The following is a 15,243-nucleotide window of genomic DNA, read 5'->3' on the forward strand; positions in this document are numbered from 1 at the left end:
GACGCCCTCGTGCTTTATCCTGGGAAGGGGTGGATCCCTCATTTACTGGTGGCTCTCTTAGCACTCATTGGTTTTGCTTTAAGACACAGGAAGTTTAAAAATTAAAGCAGGATCTTAGTGGAAAACCACAGGACACCTGGGTTCCAGTGAAGTTTGACTATTTGTGGGTAGGGTGACCTGAAACAGTTATGGTTTATGCCTGTCGTCACAGTGTAATTATTAGTAGCATCAGCTTTCACTCTCGAGTGTGCTGTTTTGGCGATAATGTGCTCACCCACTCTACAGACCACATGACTTCAGAGCAGCTCTAGCTGACTGTCTTTCTCTCTCCCCAATCTTGGACATGCTGAGAGAGAGGAATGGTGGTGCTCTCAGTGGAGAGCAGAAAGAACACAGTCCTAGGACAGACTGGGGTTGGAATGACCTATGGATCGGGCACCAGTTCAGGGACTTCAGATGAGTCTCTTAGTCTCTTCTTGCTTTATCTGAAAAAATTCAAGTAATAAAATATACTCAGTCTTTTATACATAGTTGTTAAGACTATTAAGCAAAACAATGGAGATGAAGGTACTCTGAAACGATAAAGCCCTATTCAGATATCAAGGATGGAAAAAATGTCCAACACTATAAGTATTTGCTGATTGACTAAACAACAAGGGAGGGATGTTAGGTATAATGATTATCAATATGCGGTAATAACCAGAATTCTTTTTTAGGCCAACAGGCTTCCCATCAAGAAATAGAGTCTAATTCCCCTGCCCTTGAATTTGGCTGGGCTTAGGGACTCAAATGCAGAAGTGACGCTGTGTGACTTCCAAAGCTAGGTTATAAAAGGTGCTCTAGACTCCCTTGGGCTGCTTGCTCTTCATTCTCAGCTGCCACGGTGTGAGTAAGCCCAGGCAACAATGAAAGGTGCAAGTGGAGGGTTCTCAGTCCTCAGCCGCAGTCAGGGTCCTAACAAACAGAGAGGCTCTGAGATGACTCTGGCTCCAGTCACTATCTGATGGGAACCTCATGTGAGACTCTGAGTGAGAACTATCTCCTAAGCCCAGTCAACGGTAAATGATTGCTTTGTTAAAAAAAAAAAATCGATATTGTGGTCATTTCTCAGTGTATATAAATATCGAATCATTACATTGTACCCTTGAAACTAATATAACGTTATATATCAATTATACCTCAATGTAAAAGAAAGAAGTTAATGGGCACATGTTCTGAAAATAAGATGCTCACCGTGGTGCGGACTGCCTCCTGAGGATGTAAGAAAGGTCCACAGTAGCTGTGACTCTGCCACAGAAGCTGACAATAACCTCTAGGGAAAGGCCACCCAAAGCACTTAGTTTTCTTTAATAGCCAATTATAACTGTCATCTCCACATTTATCTTAATCTTTGTAATTACTTTTTCAGGCACTACCACCTCTTGAGATAATGGTTCCATAGCTTCTTCCCTATGAAACTCTTCGAGGACTTGAAAAACAAATGTGTGTTCAATTTATCTATTGCACTTACCATTTCAGAACTTACAATAACATTCACTCTTAAACTTCACCTTTCCAGACTGAGAAGTTTAGTATTTGTCATCACATTCCCTACTGGCAAAACCAGTGTGGCATCTGAAATATTCAAGGCCTGTGGAGTCAGTGCAAATTTCCAATGAAATGGGGTTTAACTAAGTAGTTTATTTGTTAATATGTATATGGTTTTAACTCGTTTTGAAGACAGCATGTGGGTTTTTAATTTGTGTAAAAGAATGTAATACACATTGAAGTACTTGAAAATAAGTACATAATGCTCTGAACTGAAAGCTAAGATTCTTGTGTAAGATTTTTATCACATGTTAAAAGCTAAATTTTTTTCCTTGGGAATAAAGTTTCACAATCATAGCAAAAAACAGCCGGAAAATGTTTGCATGCACCATGACACCCCTGCTCAAAACTATTCAGAGTGACTGTGCCTTGCCTTACAGAGTAGGTCCACATCGCTCAAATGAGGTGTGGCCACCAACAGACCTCCAACCTGATGGCCCCTATTTCAAAAAAAACATTAGCTGTGATCAATCTGACCTATTCACCGACTCTCCACACACAGTGGAGAGTCAGTGAATAGATCGTTGCCTCTCTCTGTTGTATGTTTTTGCCAACCAACCCTCTCTCACACAGCGAGAGTGTCTGTCTGTCCTTACCTGCCTTCCCAAGTTCCCTTTTGCATTTCTTCTTTGAGTTCTAACCATAAGGATTGCTATTTTATGATTTTCTTCTTTCTTAGAGGTCTTCTAAAGAAAAACAGAATTTACATATTTTAATTAAATAAAACTTATTCTATCTTACGATTACCATATGGACCCTGTTACCTAAGGGCAATATGTCTAAGATACAATGTAAGAGCTTAATGATCTTATTTTTTCTATATTTTGAAACACATAACTATACCATTACCTGGGAATTATTATTAATCATTACTCATTATTTGTTCCAAACTATGCTAAAAAAGCAAAAATAATTTTAAAATGGAAGAATGGTGGAATTATCTAGAAAGATGATGCGATAGTGAAGAAATCATCATTCTTCAGTTTTCCTATTGCCAAAAAAAAAAAAAAAAAACATTATCTTCAAGAAGGTATGAAAGAAGGCAGTAGACACCATTTTTCTGGCCTGCTTTCAGCCTTCATTGAGTACAAATGACAATTCAAATTTTTTCATTATCTACCATTGAAGGCAAAGAAAAGAAAATGGACAGAGGAAGACATTTCTAGTTATTAGACGAACCAGAGGGTAAAATGAAATGAGACAGAAAGCAGCACTCTAGACCATAATAATAATGGTACAATTTATCCTACGAGTGAAACCTAAGATTGCAGATCTTCAGGTGACAACATCCTAATGATTTTTCTCTAATTTAAGAATCACTCTGTGAACGTGTTTTTAAGGACAAAAAGAGAATATGGTATTTTCAATCAGTTAATCAGGCAAAGGAAATATTTCCTCATGTGATATTTTGTGACAAGAACTTGGACCATCCCATTTTGCTAAGAGGGCATGTGATAACATTGTTTTCACATCTGATGATGTTTATGCCTAAAAATTTATTTGACACAAGAGATTTGCTATGTTTGAATTCTTGCTAAAATTTCTAATAAAGTTGTTTTTTCACTATCCTTCTATTTTCACTTCTGTAAAGTATTCAAAGAAAAACTTAGAATATAAAAGGTAAATAAATAAGCCATTCAACCCTGATGGAGGCTATCTTTCCCGGTGTCCTGAGAGTTCAGGTCCAGCTGGAGTTCTTTCTGCCTTCTGGAACCTTCCCTTCTGTTCCAGCCCACCCTGAACTTCCTTTCCAAAATTACTGTTCTGAAAACCTCCACCATAACAATGGTTTGATATGGGTTATATATTTGCTGGGTTTCTTATCTAAACCAAATCATAAAGCTCTTTAGGGCAATGATATTCAGTCAACAAACATTCGAGTGCTGTGACTAGTACTGTGGCAGGCCATAGGGACACAACAGCAGGCAAATTAGACACCAGCCTTGTCTTTATGGCACACGCTTCAGTTGCAGCAGTGCCAGAACTTGATCGAAGGAGAGTGCAGTGAAAAAAGTCACAGCGTCAGCGTGCGACAGACCCGGATTTGAATTCTGGTGCCACCACTTTCTATCTGCAGGAATTTGGAAAACCGTTCTTTGCCTCTCTGAACTTTGTCCTCTTTATCTGAGCAGTGGAGTCTCTACTCCCTTCCTGAACAGCTGTGTATTATTGTGCTGGGGCTGCCATAAGGAAATACCACAGATTGGGTGGCCTAAAAAAAACCCAGAAATTCATTTTCTCACAGTTCTGGAGGCTGGAAGTCCATGATTAAGGTGGCAGCAGGGTAGATTCTTCCTGATGCCTCTCGCTTTGCCTTGCTGATGGCCAGCTTCTCACACAGCCTTTCCCTGGTGCCCGTCCCTGGTGCCTCTTCCTCCTTCCACAGGGACACCAGTCATATTGGATTAGGGCCTCACCCTCATGACCTCATTTAGTCTTAAGTACCTCTTGAAAGGCTCTGTCTCCAAATACAGTCATACTAAAGGTCAGGGCTTCAACATAAGGATTTTTAGGGAGCACAGCTGGGAGCACCTAACTGGGTGTTTTGAGGATTAGAGCACATACCATATATAACATGCCTGGTACACAGTAGGCAGTCAATTCAAAAGTATCTATTATCACTAAAGTCTTTTGACTCCTGGGTCATTTTTTTCACCCAATTCTTCAGACAGGTTGAAATAGCACAGTTGTTACATAATCTATTCATTAGACGTTTTTATAGCACTTTTTTTCACATTCTTCAGGCTAATCTGCAGCTATTTCTTTGTATGAGTCTTTCCATGCGTCTCCCCTCACTCCTGAGAGAGAATGAAGTCCTGAACAAGAGAATCATGTCTTCCATTCACTTGCTACATTAACGAATTTAACACGGCACACAGTCAGTGCTTAACAAATGATATCGCCTTGAACATGCCTGACCCAATGGTGAACACATGTTAGGTACTCAGGATATACTTAGTGATCAACTGTATCGGGGTATCAGGTTGTTTTCACATACAGGGTTATAAGGAACAGGAGAGAACGTGGCAAATTTGGGGTCTGAAGAACTGGCTCAAGTCTGGACTCTGTCACTTACTGGCGTGACTTGAACATGTTACTTAACCTAACACTCCTTGCCTCATTCGTAAAATGAGGATAATAGTATCCATCTTGCATGGTTGTTTTGAAGTCTAAATGAGATAATGTCTGAGAAATCAACCATCCTGGCACATAATAGAAAATCAGTAATTAATAGCTGAATTTATGAGAGTTTGTCTGAATATGGATCTCTGGGGAGGTGAAAGGCCCAAATAAAACCGTTGTGCCCCCACCAGCATTTTCATACAGGCAAAACTGGATTCAAATGGACATCAGAGGTAGATGTGAAGTGGAAAGACGGGATGGAGATGTCCCAAACAGGTAGCAGCAGCAAGGATTGGGGTAGGCACTTGGTGTCCTGGAATGCTAAACCTTCCAGATTTTTCCAGCGCTCAAGAGCATCCCCCTTCCCCGTTCACACATGCATAAACATAGGCAGGAAGGTTTGTTCTATGGGGCCCTTACCCCACGCCCAGTCCCTATCCCCATCCCCCACACCGTAGCCACCAGCATCAAGGGTGAGGAGTAACAAATTCACGTGAAGCCGTTCAGATTCTCTCTTTTGGTTGATTCCAGATCTGGGACAAGAGATATAAGATAATTCTGGAACATATTGTGCCAGAAAACATAAAGCATATGAAGACTAATGAGGCAGCCCAGAACACAGGAGCCAACTTAAAGGACTCCCACTGAGCAAATGGGGCAATTCGAGTATCAAAAAAAAAAAAAAAAATTAGTGTTTATAATACAGTAAGATTTTTTTAAAGAAATACATTCTATAGTGCTTCTAAAGAAAGGGAGTAAAAGAGGAGGAAAATGAGGAAAAGCTCTTATTTACAAGAATGTCACTTAAAAATAAGAAGGAAATGATAGAGAATTATCACTTTGCAACCTCCAACATAACAATTGATTCGCATAAAGATTATTTAAAAATATTGGATCATTTGAGACAACAGGGATGAAATCTGAAGGCATATGTTAAGTGAAATCAGTCATCCAGAGGAAAATAAATAATCTTAATTCTATGTAGGAAATACACACACACACACACACACACACACACACATTTTTTAAACCCAAACTCAAAGAAAAAAGAGATCGGAGTTGTGGTTACCAGAGATGGTGGGTTAGGGGAAGGGAAACTGAAAGAAAGTGGTAAAAAGGTACAAACTTCCAGTTATAAGATAAATAAGTACTAGGGATGTGATGTGTGACATGATGGCTATAACTTACACCCTTGTATGATACATAGAAAAGTTGTTAAGAGAGTAAATCTCATGAGTTCTCATCACGAGGAGAAATTTTTTTTCATTTTTTCCTTTCTTTTCTTTTTATTGTATCTATATGAGAAAATGGATGTTACCTGAACCTACTGACGTAATCGTATCACAATACATATAAACTGAATTATCACCCTGTATGTCTTAAATTTATATGTCAATTATTTCCCAATAAAACTGGAAAAAATACTGGGTAAAAGTTATAGGGACATAGACTACTCAGTCTCAAAATGATCACCCCATAAATTTCTTATCGATTAGAAAGGTAAAATGTATCATTACAATAACAAGACTTGATGGTTACTATATTAACTAATCAAACGTATTACCACCAGAAGTTTCATACTGATGTGATAAAATACATAACATCATCTAAGCAATTTTTTTACAAAAAAAAAAAATGTTTAATCTGATTCTAATCATGAAGAAACACCAGACAAATCCAGAATGAAGGACGTTCTATAAGAAATTGCCCAGAATGCTTCCTAACAGTCAATGTTAAGAAACACAAGAGAAGGCAAGGAAACTATTCTAGATTTTTAAATGACCAAAAATATGCAATATAAAAACCTTGATTAGATCCTTGATTTTTAAAAAATTATAAAGAAAAATCTGAGACATGGGAGATTTTGAATGCATACTGGACATTAGATGATGTTGTTGGATTGTGGTTAACATCCTTAGGTGTGATAAGGATATAGTGGTTCAGAAGAAGAAAGTCTTTACTTTAGGAGATCGTGGCTGAAACATCCAGAGAGAAGCATTATGATGTCTACAACTTATTTTCAAATGGCTCAGTCAAAAACACAGAATGTGTGTATAGAGAGAGAGAAAGCACAGAAACATAGCAAAATGTTAAAAACTGATGAATCTGATGGAAAGTTTATTGCTCTAGTCTTTCAATTTTCCTATGTACATGAAAAATTTTCAAGATTAACTTGGGAGCAATTCATCTCTTTCCTGGAAATTTGCAATTGGGATTTAGAAATGTTAAGCCATTCTAGGCTGGCCACCCAAACCTAAAAATCGAGTTACTGTTATCATTGTTTTTAAGAAAAACAAAGTTATAAAAGGACAAGTAAAACCAGAAGCTGAGAGCAGCCACCTTTTACCACGTGCTTGGAAAAGCAGAGACAACCAGCCCAGATTGAGAGATGGAAGAAACAGATGCCCAGAAGGATACAGAGAAGAGAGACCGTGAAACCCCAGAGACAGACAAGACAGAGAGACTGAGAGAGGGACTCCATGGTTCTGAAGCTTTGGTTCTTGGTCCCAGACCCCTAAAAAGCTAGCAGCGTGCCTGCCATTGGGTTCTACAAGATGGTCCTGAATCTAACGTCCTCCTTTTTTCTGCGGAACCAAATTTGAGTGAACTTTTCTCATACTTTTAACCAAAATAAAGGGTGTGAGTGTGTGTTGTAGAGGTGGAGGTAGAGTTTTATTTTAATTGAATCTTTTTTATTGTGGTAAAATATACACAACATAAATTGAACCATTTTAACCGTTTTTAAGTGCACAGTTCAGTGCCATTAAGTACATTCAACTTGTCGTGCAACCTTCGCCACCTTTCATCTCCTGAACTCTTTCGTCTTCCCCAACTGAGACTTTGTACGCATCACAGGACAACTCCATCTTCTCCCCTCCCTCCTGTCTCTGGCAACCAACATTCTACTTTCTGTTACTATGAATTTGAATCCTTGAATTATCTCATGGAAGTGGAACGCTACACTATTTGCCCCTTTGTGATTGACTTGTTTCACTTAGTATAATGTCAGTAAGATTCATGAATGTTGCAGATGTCAGAATTTCCTTCCTTTCCAAGGCCCGATAACATTCCATTGTATGTATAGACACATTTTGTTTCTCCATTCATTGCTGACAGATACTTAGGTTGTTTCTGCCTTCTGGCTGTCATGACTGATTCTATTATAAACATGGTGGTAGAGTTTTAAACATATGTCCATAAAAAAAGGTTGGTGGCCTATACAACCAAATACTAATAGGATTTATCTCTGAGAGACAGCATTAGAAATAAATTTTTGTAAAGATTGCATTTTTTACAGCAGTTTTATGTTCACAGCAAAATTGAGAGGAAGGTGCAGAGGCTTCCCATACACCCCCTGCCCTCACACATGCACAGCCACCCCCATCGGCAATATTCCCCGCCCACCGGAATGCTACGTTTGTTACAACTGACAAACCCACATTACCATATCACAGTTACCCAAAGTCCATAGTTTACATTAAGGTTCACTTTTAGTGTTGTGTTTTCTATGAGTTTGGACAAATGTATAATGACATGTATCCCTCACTACAGTATCATAGGAGTAGTTTCATTGTCCTAAAAATTCCCTGTGTTCTGCCCATTCATCCCTTCTCCTCCCCGACCCCTGGAAACCACTCATCTTTCTATTGTCTCCATAGTTTTGCCTTTTCCAGAATTACATAGAGTTGGACTCATACAGTAAGCAGCCTTTTCAGACTGGCTTCTTTCATTTAGTTAAATGCAGTCAAGCTGCCTGCATGCCTTTTTGTGGCTTGATAGTTCATTTCCTTTTAGTGCTGAATAATGTTCTATTGTCTGGATGCACCACCTTTTTATTTATCTATCCACCTCCTGAAGGACGTCGTGGTTACTTCAGATTTTGGCAATTATGAATACAGCTGCAGGTTTTTGTGCGGACATAAATTTTCAATGTGAGTAAAATACTAAGAAGCCTGACTGCTGGATCCTATGGTATGAGCATGTTTTGTTTTGTAAAGAACTGTTAAACTGCCTTCCAAAGTGTATCGTTTTGTGGTTCCATCAGCAATGAATGAGAATCCCTGCTACTCTACATGCTCACCAGCATTTGGTGTCAGTGTTCCAGACTTTGATCATTCTAATAGGTGTACAGGGGTCTCTCATTGTTTTAATTTGCTGTGGCTTCTCTTCTCATTCTTTTGACACTGTCTTTGGAAGAAAAAAAAAAAAGGTTTTTAATGTTAATGAAATCCGGCTTATCAATTTTTCTTTCATGGATCATTCCTTTGATGTTATATCTAAAATGTCATCTCTATACTCAAGGTCATCTAAGTTTTTTCCTATGTTATCTTCTTCTAGTTTTATGTTCTACATTTAGGTCTATAATGGATTTTGAGTTAATTTTTGTGAAAGGTGTAAGGTCTGTGTCTAGATTCACTTTTTTGCATGAGGACGTCCAGTTGTTTCAACACCATTTGTTGAAAAGACTATCTTTGCTCCTTTGTCAAAGATTAGTGACTATATGTGGGTCTCCAGATGAATTTTTGCTTTTTCTTTGTTATGCTCTTTTTGTATAGTCTAAATATTTTTTGTTACAATGAATATGCACTGCTTGTAGAGTCAGAAAAAAAAAACTATTTTCATCTTAGGAAAAATATAATTTTCTTTTCTATAAGTGGTTTTTCCAGCCCTAGAAATTATTGAGATAAATGTTTGTGTGATGAAACATTTATTCAATTCAGCAAATATTTTCATGAGAGAGAATATCATATTGTTTACAAAGACTCTGGATATATCTGGAAGATCTCATCTAACCTTAAGTTTTTTCTCCCTATTGTACTGCAGCAACATGAAATAAAATTTTGAAAAGGAAAAATCACCATGTCAATGATTTCTTGTTTCCCACCAATCTGTGCCATATCATTTTACCCAACTGTAATCATCTGGCCTTTTTAAATTTCTTTCTTCTATATCTATTGCTCATTAATTTAAAAACCTCTGCAATCTATTCATGTTGGGGACATTTACTGCTTTGTGTTAATCCCAAATGCATTTTTCAAGCTTCAAGGGCTACAGTGTGCTACAGACCAGATCCTGTCCCATTCTTGTCTGCGGACCCCGCCCCTACCACAGTGTGACACCCCGGGTGCCCTCCGTCCGTGTTTGATGAATGAATGAACAAGACTATGTACAGTTATGTTAGTGGAAAGGGGATGGTCTGTGTGTGTTCACACTACACACTCACAAGAAGCTATGAAATGCAAATAAGAATGTTTCCACCCCAACTCTGAGCCCTGACTCAGAGCCCTCTGGTGCCTTTTGTCTCTAAGCAGCAGGGAATCTAAGCAGAAAATTCACTATTAATGGTTCAATAAAACATTCAGGTCCTGGCTGCAGCCCCATGGAGGCTGGGTGGCAGCCTGGAATACAGATGTGCTGCCTCAGGAGGGAGTCCCATTCTCATTTAGTCTTATCTGTCATTAGGCTGCAAGCCTGAACTCCTGGGGCCAGGCCTGGGAAACTCTTCCACATGGTGGCAAAGCGACAGGAAAAGGCAGAGGCAAGTTTTGGCAACCACCTGTCTCTGAAAAAGTTCCTCTCTAGGAGGTCTGCACTCAGTTTTGTTATATATGACCCAAGAGGTTAATCACCCACCTTTCCCTCAGAGAAACAATTCCATTATTTTAATCAACCATGTGGCTTTGGATTTTTTTTTTTAGGGGCTGTGCTTTCATGATTCAAGACACATTTTGCAAGTAGTTCTAACAGTGCCAGCTCATGTGGGTACTTGGTAAAAGCTCTTAGATGGTAACGATGGTAGACAGAGCTGAAGTACCAGCTGTGTGTGTTGTGTGTGGCTGACAGAGGCCCAGGGTGGAGTAGGGCAAGGCGTGTGGGATGGGCAAGGTCATGACAAGGTCTTAGAAAATGTCTTTTAATTGATGCAGAAAAACTGGACTTAGAGGTCAATTATTTTATTTTGCAAAGAACTAAAACAATTTTCAATTTTCTTTCTCAAAAAAAAAACAAAAAAAAAACCTTTTTTGTGCTTTTCTCTTCCAGAACCACGAAATAGCTTTGGGAAGATAATCATGTCGCATGAACAATACAATTATGTGAAATGGCAATGCTATGAGCTTTAAGCCAGCAATTGTTTGGGGAGAGGGAGGAAAAAGGGTCGTTCTCCACGAAGCAGGTTCACCCTGTGTCTGGATGTCAGGCCTCTGATGGTGGCGGTGAAGGAAATATCCAAGTTGATGTAGAAACAGGAAATGTCAAAAGATTAGAAGATCTTCGTGTGACACTATTTGCTGAAAACCAGAAAGCTGTTACTTGGCTATTTGTATGCCTATTTCCGGCAGGATTTCGAAGGTGCAGTCATCTATTCAGAACTGACCACAGAGACAGATAAACACCTACACACTCTCCTGTTTTCTCCAATCAATAAGTATTTAGTGTCAGCCCTAGCTTAACACTCCCAAAAGATTGCCTTGAGCATATCACCCCTGTGCAAAAACTTTCAATGTCATCCAATTGCTAAAGTAGAACACAGGTAATTAAGGCCGCCATTCAAGGCCTTTTACTGTCTCATCCGGCCCGCATATCCAGCCCCTCCTTTTACTCCTCACTTCTGTAAAGCCTCCTCTGCCCCAGCCTACCTGGCCTGTTCCCTATCTCCTATGTGCCCCCAACTCTGTGTATCCAGACTACTCCCATCCTTCCACTCCCAGCTCAAATCTTCCCTGCTCATCAACCCTTCCCCACCATCCCAGCCCAGTGGGGACCCATCCCCTTTAAATGCCCATGTACCCTCTGCTAACATGGTAACCACCTTATACATCTTAGTTCTTGCAGGTCATCCTCAAGTTAGACTCTGAGCTCTTGAAGGGCAGGAATTATTCTTATATTTCACAGACTCTTGCCTATTACTCTGTGCCTTCTGCATGTCAACATCTATTTGGTGCTCAATCAATGCACACGGGATTGGCTAACCTTTGTGTGCTCGTCACTGCACTCGGAGGGGAATAAAAGAGGATAGAAGTTGCCTCCCTCAGGTGGTTCACCATCCTCCTGGACAGGCAAGATGTAAAAGTGCCCGAGAACAACAAGGGGCACACTATGCGATGCAAACTGCAGATCTGAATACAAGCAATTGTACAGAAAAGTACTGTGTGAGTTCACGAAAGAAAAAGGTCAATGTTTAATTTGTTATAAAAGGTGGTTGCACTTGAGGTGATCTTGAGGAATAATTATTATATTTTGTATCTGTGTGGTACCTTAGAGTTCTCAAAGCCCCTTCATTGACATTAACTGAATAAATTTTTATACCATTTGGTTGTTGGGTATTACTATACTTATTTTTAAAAAATAAGAATACAAGGTCCTAGAAGCAGGAGTTATTTGGACAAAGTCACATGGCAGGTAAGGGGCTGAGCTGGGACTCAAACCCAGGTCTTTAAAGTCCAATGGGTTATGTACTGCACCGCTAGAACTTTCCAACTCTATCATTCTCTGCCTTTAAATTAGAATTTTGGAGCAAAGTATCAAAGGAAAATGAAAATTCCATTAAAAAACATTAGGCAAGCTGCTGTGTATAGGATTGAAGAGTAAGAGAGGAGGGAGAGCTGGGAGCTCTGACAAATTATAATAAAGATGAAATGATTATACTTTGATAGCATCTTGGATACAACGGATAGGCAGAGGGTGAGAAGGAAGACTCAGATTATAAAAGTGAGTGGCCCTGAGAATGCTATTACTGACACTGGAAATTTGGACAGGAGTTAAAGGGGATATGACAACATCCTTAAGGGCATTGAGGTGACATCTGAGTGAGGACCTCCTGAAGGTACTAGAAAGTCCGAGGAGAGATTCGGGCTGGAGAGAGACCTCGGAGTGCCTCCAAGGGGTGGAGTTGTGAAAGGAAAGGAGCTTGCACATGAAACTTGTGCCTAATCTAACAGAGGGACAAGCTGAAGAGGAGTGTGCATCCGCAACGTGGAACATACATTTATTTATGGAAATGTAGGGAACGTAAGGATGCAGGCAACAGCCCCACCCCCACCCCACCACCCCACCCCCGCTAACCATTCGGATACTGACCCCACGGGGAAGCACTGCATCAGCCTACAGAACTTCTCAGGGTGCCATGATCTGAAGTGTGCGTAGCGGCTGGATGCCTTCTAATTCTGAGCATGGCATCTCTCAAGTTTCTCTGCTCTTCATGTTCCAAGTGTCGAGATACACCTCCCAGTGGTGATGGGATACAGCCATGAGACTGGCGTGGGTATTACAGGCACGCTGTGACGTGGCAAAGCAGGACAGACATTGTCAGCCTGGTGTCTGGGGAAACCAACACCTGGGTCTGGGACCCAGAGGGTGGAAGGAACCCACGAGCACGTTAGTGGCTCCACGTCCCATGGTGAACTTCAGCATTCTTTTGGGGGTTCTATTTCCATTATCTGACAGTCACAGTATCATTTTCCTCCCATTAGAGGCTAAATTATGCCTTCTCCCTCCAAAATAGTTTTGTATGTTGAAATCCTAACCCCCAGTACCTCAGAACGTGACTATATTTGGAGACAGGGTCTTTACAGAGGTGATTAAGGTTAAATAAGGTCTCGCGTGAGCCTTAATCCAATATGGTGTTCTTATAAGAAGAGAGGAGGACACAGACATGTACAGAGGGAGGATCGTGTGGAGACAGAGAGAAGATGGTCATCTGCAAGCCAAAGAGAGAGGCCTTAGGAGAACTCTGTCCTGCCGAGATCTCCATCTCAGACTTCCAGCCTCCAGAACTATGAGAAAATAAACATCCGTTGCCGAAGCCATGCAGTCTTGACCACAGCAGTCCCTAGCAGACCGGTATAGCTCCAAATCCTCATAATTGCCCACACTGAAGCCCAGCCGACACTTTTCTGCCCAGTCAGAACCTGCAATGGATCCTCAGTATCCTAACGCTTCGTTCGAAAAAATAAAAAAAAATACATGTCATCTCTTTCTCTCATTCAAATTTCTCTTTCACTTTCAGTCTGATCTTCAGTTAGCACATTATATGCCTTTTAATTCTCTCACGGTCTGAGCCATTATCATAAGTACTGTCCTGGCCACTGTTCAGTAGCATATGTCTGGTCCCCCAGGCTCCTTCTTGAGGACAAGGACACCTGAGTCCAGCTCCCTCTTGTTTTCACATCACCTGGTGAGGCAAGTGTAAAACCTACACCTGCGAGGCTGGGTAATCATTGGCTCGTTGCCTTGAAATTGTATTTGCCTAATTCTTCATTTGAAGCCTAGTTCTTACTGATTACTAAAATTTGGCTTTCCCTCAAAAACCCAAAACCACATCCATTTTAAGAAGCAAAGTTATGGAGAAACTTGGGTGTCTATTTTAAAAATCCACTTGAGTTTAAAATGTGAAGAGGGTTTGCTCTCTTTGAAAAGGAATAGCAGCTTTTCCAGCTGGGACCCTGCTAGTGTGGTTACTAAGGAGACCAATTGGCTGTAGGTGCCATAATTAATCAGTAAATTTTGAGCAGCCAAATACCTGGTGGAGAGAGGCTCTTCCACTTTGAGAAGGGTGGGTAGAGTTTCCAAGAGTCCAGTGTGGGAGCCCAGCTATGGCTGCCTTCTTCCCCTTGTACTCCCTCTACTGAAATTTCTGGTGGCTGTTTTAAGAGCTTCTAAATCTGCCTCAAATCTTACCTGTCAGAACTGAGTGGAGTCTAATTCTCGCAGCCACTCTGGCTTGGGCCTCTCTATTGCAAGAGAACAACGAGCTGGCATGGGCAGAAGTGAGCGTGCGCTGCCTCACAGCCACTAGAAATGAGGCTGTGTGACGTTTCCTCTCCAACGGTTTTAATAAACGCATACTGTCAGTGAGAAGAACGGGGCAGCTTGCTGCTCAGTGACCACTCGCCACGCCTGCGGGGGGGCCTGTGGATCCTAAGCACTGTGATTCAGCAGCAAAGCACCGAGGAAAAAACCTTTAAGTGACTGTGAGCACAGCACAATTTGCACCTTCTCTAGTCCTTTCTTGCTTTTCTGAGAGGCAAGGTTCTTATAACCCCACACAACAGTGGTTGTAAACTCCCTCCCTGGGTTCCTGCCTGTCCTTCCCCTCCACCCATTATAGGAGACAGCCAACCACAATAAGTAGCCTCATTCAACCCAAAGAGAACTTCCAAGTCATTGGGTCCAACTCTCTCATTGGGGAAATAAGAAAAGTTCAGAGAAATAAAGTGATTTTTCACTCTTGCTTTCTTTCCCTCAACTGAAAGGGAAGAAAAGTACTTGGGTATTGAATACCCTGGGATGCTCAAAAGAAGGTATATCATTCCAGAAGATTTTCTACTGCATATAAGAAAATCCAAATAAGTGTCTTAGACAAAACATTGATTAAAGTGAACAGCCTCTGTCTAGCCGCCCTCTCTGTCCTGTGACTCTGTGGTCTCCACCCGCCCTGACCCTGTGATTGTCTTTAGCCAGTAAATGCAGCAAAAGCAATGAGTGCCAGCTCTTAGATCAGGCTTCAGAGATTCTACATGCTGCTTCTTGTTC

The sequence above is a fragment of the Rousettus aegyptiacus genome, unplaced genomic scaffold (assembly GCF_014176215.1).
Source record: "Rousettus aegyptiacus isolate mRouAeg1 unplaced genomic scaffold, mRouAeg1.p scaffold_m13_p_16, whole genome shotgun sequence".
In the NCBI taxonomy this organism is placed as follows: domain Eukaryota; kingdom Metazoa; phylum Chordata; class Mammalia; order Chiroptera; family Pteropodidae; genus Rousettus; species Rousettus aegyptiacus.